A 7818-nucleotide genomic window follows, 5' to 3' on the forward strand; every position below is an offset into this window, starting at 1 on the left:
ACAGGGGATCTGTATCTGGGGCTCTAGTTGTCCTGGTCTCCACTGTCTTTCAGGGATGTAGAGGTCCTTTCTAGGTGCTGATCCAGCATCTGGTCTGGATACGTACTGGATCCGGGTGACTGCAGTGACCCTCTGATCTGGACACAGACTGGATCTGGTGGCCACGGTGACCTCGGAACAAGAGAGAAACAGACAAATATTAGCGTAGATGCCATTCTTCTAATGATGTAGCAAGTACATTGGGTGTTATGGGAAGTGTTTCCGGTTCCGGTTTACCTAATTAATGCAGCCTAAAAATCCTTTAACGGATTTGGATAATAAAAGCATATTAGTATGTTATGTGTATGCCAGGTTAAAGAGGTGGGTCTTTAATCTAGATTTAAACTGCAAGAGTGTGTCTGCCTCCCGAACAATGTTAGGTAGGTTATTCCAGAGTTTGGGCGCCAAATAGGAAAAGGATCTGCCGCCTGCAGTTGATTTTGATATTCTAGGTATTATCAAATTGCCTGAGTTTTGAGAACGTAGCGGACGTAGAGGATTATAATGTAAAAGGAGCTCATTCAAATACTGAGGTGCTAAACCATTCAGGGCTTTATAAGTAATAAGCAATATTTTAAAATCTATGCGATGCTTGATAGGGAGCCAGTGCAGTGTTGACAGGACCGGGCTAATATGGTCATACTTCCTGGTTCTAGTAAGAACTCTTGCTGCTGCATTTTGGACTAGCTGTAGTTTGTTTACTAAGCGTGCAGAACAACCACCCAATAAAGCATTACAATAATCTAACATTGAGGTCATAAATGCATGGATTAACATTTCTGCATTTGACATTGAGAGCATAGGCCGTAATTTAGATATATTTTTGAGATGGAAAAATGCAGTTTTACAAATGCTAGAAACGTGGCTTTCTAAGGAAAGATTGCGATCAAATAGCACACCTAGGTTCCTAACTGATGACGAAGAATTGACAGAGCAACCATCAAGTCTTAGACAGTGTTCTAGGTTATTACAAGCAGAGTTTTTAGGTCCTATAATTAACACCTCTGTTTTTTCAGAATTTAGCAGTAAGAAATTACTCGTCATCCAGTTTTTTATATCGACTATGCAATCCATTAGTTTTTCAAATTGGTGTGTTTCACCGGGCTGCAAAGAAATATAGAGCTGAGTATCATCAGCATAACAGTGAAAGCTAACACCATGTTTCCTGATGATATCTCCCAAGGGTAACATATAAAGCGTGAAGAGTAGCGGCCCTAGTACTGAGCCTTGAGGTACTCCATACTGCACTTGTGATCGATAGGATACATCTTCATTCACTGCTACGAACTGATGGCGGTCATATAAGTACGATTTAAACCATGCTAATGCACTTCCACTGATGCCAACAAAGTGTTCAAGTCTATGCAAAAGAATGTTGTGGTCAATTGTGTCAAACGCAGCACTAAGATCCAATAAAACTAATAGAGAGATACACCCACGATCAGATGATAGGAGCAGATCATTTGTAACTCTAAGGAGAGCAGTCTCAGTACTATGATATGGTCTAAATCCTGACTGGAAATCCTCACATATACCATTTTTCTCTAAGAAGGAATATAATTGTGTGGATACCACCTTTTCTAGTATCTTGGACAGAAAAGGGAGATTCGAGATTGGTCTATAATTAATTAGTTCTTTGGGGTCAAGTTGTGGTTTTTTGATGAGAGGCTTAATAACAGCCAGTTTGAAGGTTTTGGGGACATATCCTAATGACAATGAGGAATTAATAATAGTCAGAAGAGGATCTATGACTTCTGGAAGCACCTCTTTTAGGAGCTTAGATGGTATAGGGTCTAACATACATGTTGTTGGTTTAGATGATTTAACAAGTTTATACAATTCTTCCTCTCCTATGGTAGAGAATGAGTGGAACTGTTCCTCGGGGGGTCTATAGTGCACTGTCTGATGTGATACTGTAGCTGACGGCTGAATGGTTGCAATTTTATCTCTAATAGTATCGATTTTAGAAGTAAAGTAGTTCATAAAGTCATTACTGCTGTGTGGTGGGAAATGTCAACACTTGTTGAGGCTTTATTTTTCGTTAATTTAGCCACTGTATTGAATAAATACCTGGGGTTATGTTTGTTTTCTTCTAAAAGAGAAGAAAAGTAATCGGATCTAGCAGTTTTTAATGCTTTTCTGTAGGATATGTTACTTTCCCGCCAAGCAATACAAAATACCTCTAGTTTTGTTTTCCTCCAGCTGCGCTCCATTTTTCGGGCTGCTCTCTTTAGGGTGCGAGTATGCTCATTATACCATGGTGTCAAACTGTTTTCCTTAACCTTCCTTAAGCGTAAAGGAGCAACTTTATTTAAAGTGCTAGAAAAGAGAGAGTCCATAGTTTCTGTTACATCATCAAGTTGTTCTGAGGTTTTGGATATGCTAAGGAATTTGGATACATCAGGAAGATAACTTAAAAAGCAGTCTTTTGTGTTAGAAGTGATGGTTCTTCCATACTTGTAACAAGAAGTAGAATTTACAATTTTGGCTATATGAATTTTGCAAAGAACTAAATAATGATCTGAGATATCATCACTTAGCTGAATAATTTCAACACCATCAACATCAATTCCATGTGACAGTATTAAATCTAGAGTATGATTTCGACTATGAGTAGGTCCAGAAACGTGTTGTCTAACACCAATAGAGTTCAGAATGTCTATAAATGCTGATCCCAATGCATCGTTTTCATTATCAACATGGATATTAAAATCACCAACTATTAAAACTTTATCTGTAGCCAGAACTAACTCGGATGTAAAATCACCAAACTCTTTAATAAAGTCTGTATGGTGCCCTGGTGGCCTGTATACAGTAGCCAGTACAAACATAACAGGGGATTTATCATTAACATTTGTTTCTTTGGATAATGTTATATGAAGTACCATTACTTCAAACGAGTTATACTTGTAGCCTGCCCTCTGAGAAATCCTGAAAACGTTGTTATAAATTGAAGCAACACCTCCACCTTTGCCTTTTAGACGCGGCTCATGTTTATAACAGTAATCTTGGGGGGTGGACTCATTTAAAATAATGTAATCATCAGGTTTTAGCCAGGTTTCTGTCAAACAGAGTACATCTATATTATGATCAGTGATCATATTATTTACAAAAAGTGTTTTCGTAGAAAGGGATCTGATATTCAATAAGCCAAGCTTTATCATTTGTTTATCCATATTGCTTCTGTTTTTTATTTGTTGAACCTCAATTAAATTGTTAATCTTAACTTGGTTTGGACGTTTTTAGTTTTTTCTAGTTCGGGGAACAGACACAGTCTCTATAGTGTGATATCTAGGTGAAAGAGTCTCTATGTGCTGAGAATTAACTGACCTCTGTGACGGGAGGCAGCTAGCAGACGGTCGGTTTAGCCAGTCTGTCTGCTTCCTGACCTGGTCCCCAGTTAGTCAAGTATAAACACTAAGACTATTTGCCATATTTCTAGAGAGAAGAGTGGTGCCACCCCAGGAGGGATGAAGACCATCTCTTTTAAACAGGTCAGGTCTGCCCCAAAAGCTCGTCCAATTGTCTATGAAACCTATGTTATTCTGTGGGCACCACTTAGACATCCAGCCATTGAGTGATGACAATCTGCTATGCATCTCATCACCACGGTAAGCAGGGAGGGGACCAGAGCATATTACAGTGTCTGACATCGTGCTTGCAAGTTCACACACCTCTTTAATGTTATTTTTAGTGATCTCCGACTGGCGAAGTCGAACATCATTAGCGCCGGCATGAATAACAATCTTACTGTATTTACGTTTAGCATTAGCCAGCACTTTTAAATTTGCCAAGATGTCAGGCGCTCTGGCTCCCGGTAAACATTTGACTATGGTGGCTGGTGTCTCTATATTCACGTTCCGTACAATAGAATCACCAATAACTAGAGCACTTTCATCAGGTTTCTCAGTGGGTGCATCACTGAGTGGGGAGAACCTGTTTAATGTTTTGATCGGAACAGAAGAGCGGTGTTTTGACCCACGACTACGCTGCCTCACCGTCACCCAGTTGCCCTGCTGCAGGGGCTCTGTTTCCAGAACCGAACAATGTACAGGAATCCCTGAGCTAGACGCATCCAAAGCCGTATCTAGAGCCCTAACATTCTTACTGTCCTCAATTAAAGTTTGGATTGCGTGTCTCTAATTCTGAAATCTTCCCTGTCAGCCTAACTATTTCCCTGTATTTATCACATGTGAAACCCTCATCAGCGACAGAGTGTGATTTGATTGTCCGCCGGTTCCCGCCTCCTTCTTGCCGATGATTATGGAATTTTTATTGTTACATTCTAAAGCCCAGGCCTGGTCCTCTCTCGTCCGTCACTGTCGTCGCTCCTGTTTTATATCCTTCCATCTCCTCCGTGGGACTCGAGACCGGTGGGTCGAGCAGATGTCGCTCATTTCTCAATCACTCCACCAGCCTCGCTCCGTCCCCACGGCTCTCGGCCCCGCCCCACTCGCCACAATATACAACTTATTCATTTCATTTTGAACTTACATCACAAAAATAAACTACAGAAATTAGGTTGTTTACTTGATGACGTGACATTTAAAAAAGGATATTAAAAAAAGTAGTTTTACATAGTAGTTTTATTAATATTTTATATAAAATAGTTTTTTTCCACTGTTTTCTCTTGGCTAATATATAGAATGGTTAATAATGTATTTGTTAAGCATTTTACTCAGAAAACAGGATACAGGTTTAACTCATTTGAAATACTTCTGCTTAATGTTACACTGTCAGACATGCAAAATAAATCTAATGTATCTCTTGCTCTGGCTACTGTGTATAGACCACCAGGGCCGTATACTGAATTCCTTATAGAATTTGCAGATTTCCTCTCAGACCTTCTGGTTACAGTTGATAAAGCGCTAATCATGGGAGATTTTAATATTCACGTTGATAATACAAATGATGCATTAGGACTTGCGTTTACTGACCTAATAAACTCTTTTGGAGTCAAGCAAAATGTCACCGGGCCCACTCATCGTTTTAATCATACACTAGATTTAATTATATCGCATGGAATCGATCTTACTGATATAGATATTGTACCTCAAAGTGATGATGTTACAGACCATTTCCTTGTATCGTGCATGCTGCATATTACTGATATTAACTATATGTCTCAGCGTTACCGTCTGGGCAGAACTATTGTTCCAGTCACCAAAGACAGATTCGCAAATAACCTGCCTGATCTATCTCAACTGCTATTTGTACCCAAAAATACACATGAATTAGACGAAATGACTGACAACATGGGCACTATTTTCTCTAATACATTAGAAGCTGTTGCCCCCATCAAATTGAAAAAGGTTAGAGAAAAACGTACTGTGCCATGGTATAACAGTAATACTCACTCTCTCAAGAAAGTACCTCATAGTCTTGAATGCAAATGGAGAAAAACTAACTTGGAAGTTTTTAGAATTGCATGGAAACACAGTATGTCCAGCTATAGACAGGCTCTAAAAACTGCTAGGGCAGAGCACATACACAAACTCATAGAAAATAACCAAAACAATCCAACGTTTTTATTTAGCACAGTGGCTAAATTAACAAATTACCAGACGCCACCTGATACAAATATTCCATCAGCGTTTAATAGTAATGACTTTATGAATTTCTTCACTGATAAAATAGATAACATTAGAAACACAATAGCAAATGTAGATTCTACAGCGTCTAACACTTCAGTTTCATCCATCGCACCCAAAGATAAACTGCAGTGCTTTACAACTATAGGACAGGAAGAGCTAAATAAACTTATCACTGTATCTAAACCAACAACATGTTTATTAGATCCTGTACCCACTAAATTACTAAAAGAGTTGTTACCTGTAGCCGAAGAACCGCTTCTCAATATTATTAACTTGTTATCTTTAGGTCACGTCCCAAAACCATTTAAGCTGGCGGTTATTTAGTCTCTTATTAAGAAACCAAAACTAGATCCTAGTGAACTGGCAAATTATAGGCCTATTTCAAATCTTCCATTTATGTCTAAAATTTGAGAAAAAGTTGTGTCTGCTCAATTGAGCACCTTCCTGCACAAACATCATCTGTATGAAGAATTTCAGTCAGGTTTCAGGCCCCACCATAGCACAGAAACTGCACTTGTTAAAATTACAAATGACCTGCTCCTTGCGTCAGATCAAGGCTGAATCTCATTTCTAGTTTTACTTGATCTTAGTGCTGCGTTCGACACCATAGATCATGACATACTCATAGATCGATTACAAAACTATACAGGTATTCAAGGGCAGGCTCTAAGATGGTTTAGATCCTACCTGTCCGATCGCTACCTTTTTTTTTACTTAAATGGGGAGTCATCTCATTTATCACCAGTAAAATATGGAGTGCCACAAGGATCCGTCCTAGGTCCCCTTCTATTTTCAATATACATGTTGCCCCTTGGTAATATTATTAGAAAATACGGGATTAGCTTCCACTGTAATGCTGATGATACTCAGCTATATATCTCAACAAGACCAGATGAAACTTCCCAATTATCTAAGCTAACAGAGTGTGTTAAAAATTTAAAAGATTGGATGACCAATAATTTTGTCCAATTAAATTCGGATAAGACAGAGATATTAATTATTGGACCAAAAAACACCACACAGAATCTTGTACAATCTGCAACTAGACGGATGCACTGTTACTTCCTCTACAGTCAAAAATCTGGGTGTTACATTAGACAGCAATTTGTCTTTTGAAAATCATATTTCCAATGTTACAAAAACTGCATTCTTCCATCTTAGAAACATTGCCAAGCTACGACACATGTTATCTGTTTCTGATGCAGAAAAGCTAGTTCATGCATTCATGACCTCTAGACTGGACTATTGTAATGCACTTCTAGGTGGTTGTCCTGCTTCTTCAATAATCAAGCTACAGGTCGTCCAAAATGCAGCAGCTAGAGTCCTTACCAGGTCAAGAAAATATGATCATATTACCCCAATTTTACAGTCTCTGCACTGGCTAACTATTAAGTTCTGTATCAGTTACAAATTATCATTACTTACCTATAAGGCTCTAAATGGTTTAGCTACCTAACTAGTCTTCTACCACGTTACAGTCCATCACGCTCCCTAAGGTCACAAACGCTGGACTTTTGGTAGTTCCTAGGATAGCAAAGTCCACTAAAGGAGGTAGAGCTTTTTCACATTTGGCTCCCAAACTCTGGAATAGCCTTCCTGATAATGTTCGGGGTTCAGACACACTCTCTCTGTTTAAATCTAGATTAAGAACGCATCTCTTTCGCCAAGCATTCGAATAATGTATCTCTTAAATTGTGAGTGTAGTTGCATCTGATCAAATGCGCATTTTTATTCTTTAGCTTGGGTTAAACAAATTAATTTTACTTTGTTGGATCAGCAGCTATATGCTAATAATGTCTCTATTTGTTTCTATGTGACTAGGATTTACACAAGCTCCAGTCTGGATCCAGAACACCTGAGAAGAGATGATGCTGACCCTCAGAGGACCCCAGATGATGCTAACCCTGAATCAACAACAGAACTATTAAACATTGCTACAAGTGTGACTGCATCATATAATAATTATTAATTATTAATAATATTAATAATGTTCATGGTCTGGCTGACTATGTCTTGTATTAATTTTTCTAAAAATCCTGTCATACGTGCACATACTGACAGTCACCACTTATAAGCTACTACTAAATATTGTAGAAACATAATTTTCTGTAAAGTTGCCTTGTAACGATTTGTAATGAAAAAAATCTCTCTATTTTCTCCAGTCTCTCTGCAGAGTTAGATGTCC

The sequence above is a fragment of the Carassius carassius genome, chromosome 14 (assembly GCF_963082965.1).
Source record: "Carassius carassius chromosome 14, fCarCar2.1, whole genome shotgun sequence".
Lineage (NCBI taxonomy): Eukaryota > Metazoa > Chordata > Actinopteri > Cypriniformes > Cyprinidae > Carassius > Carassius carassius.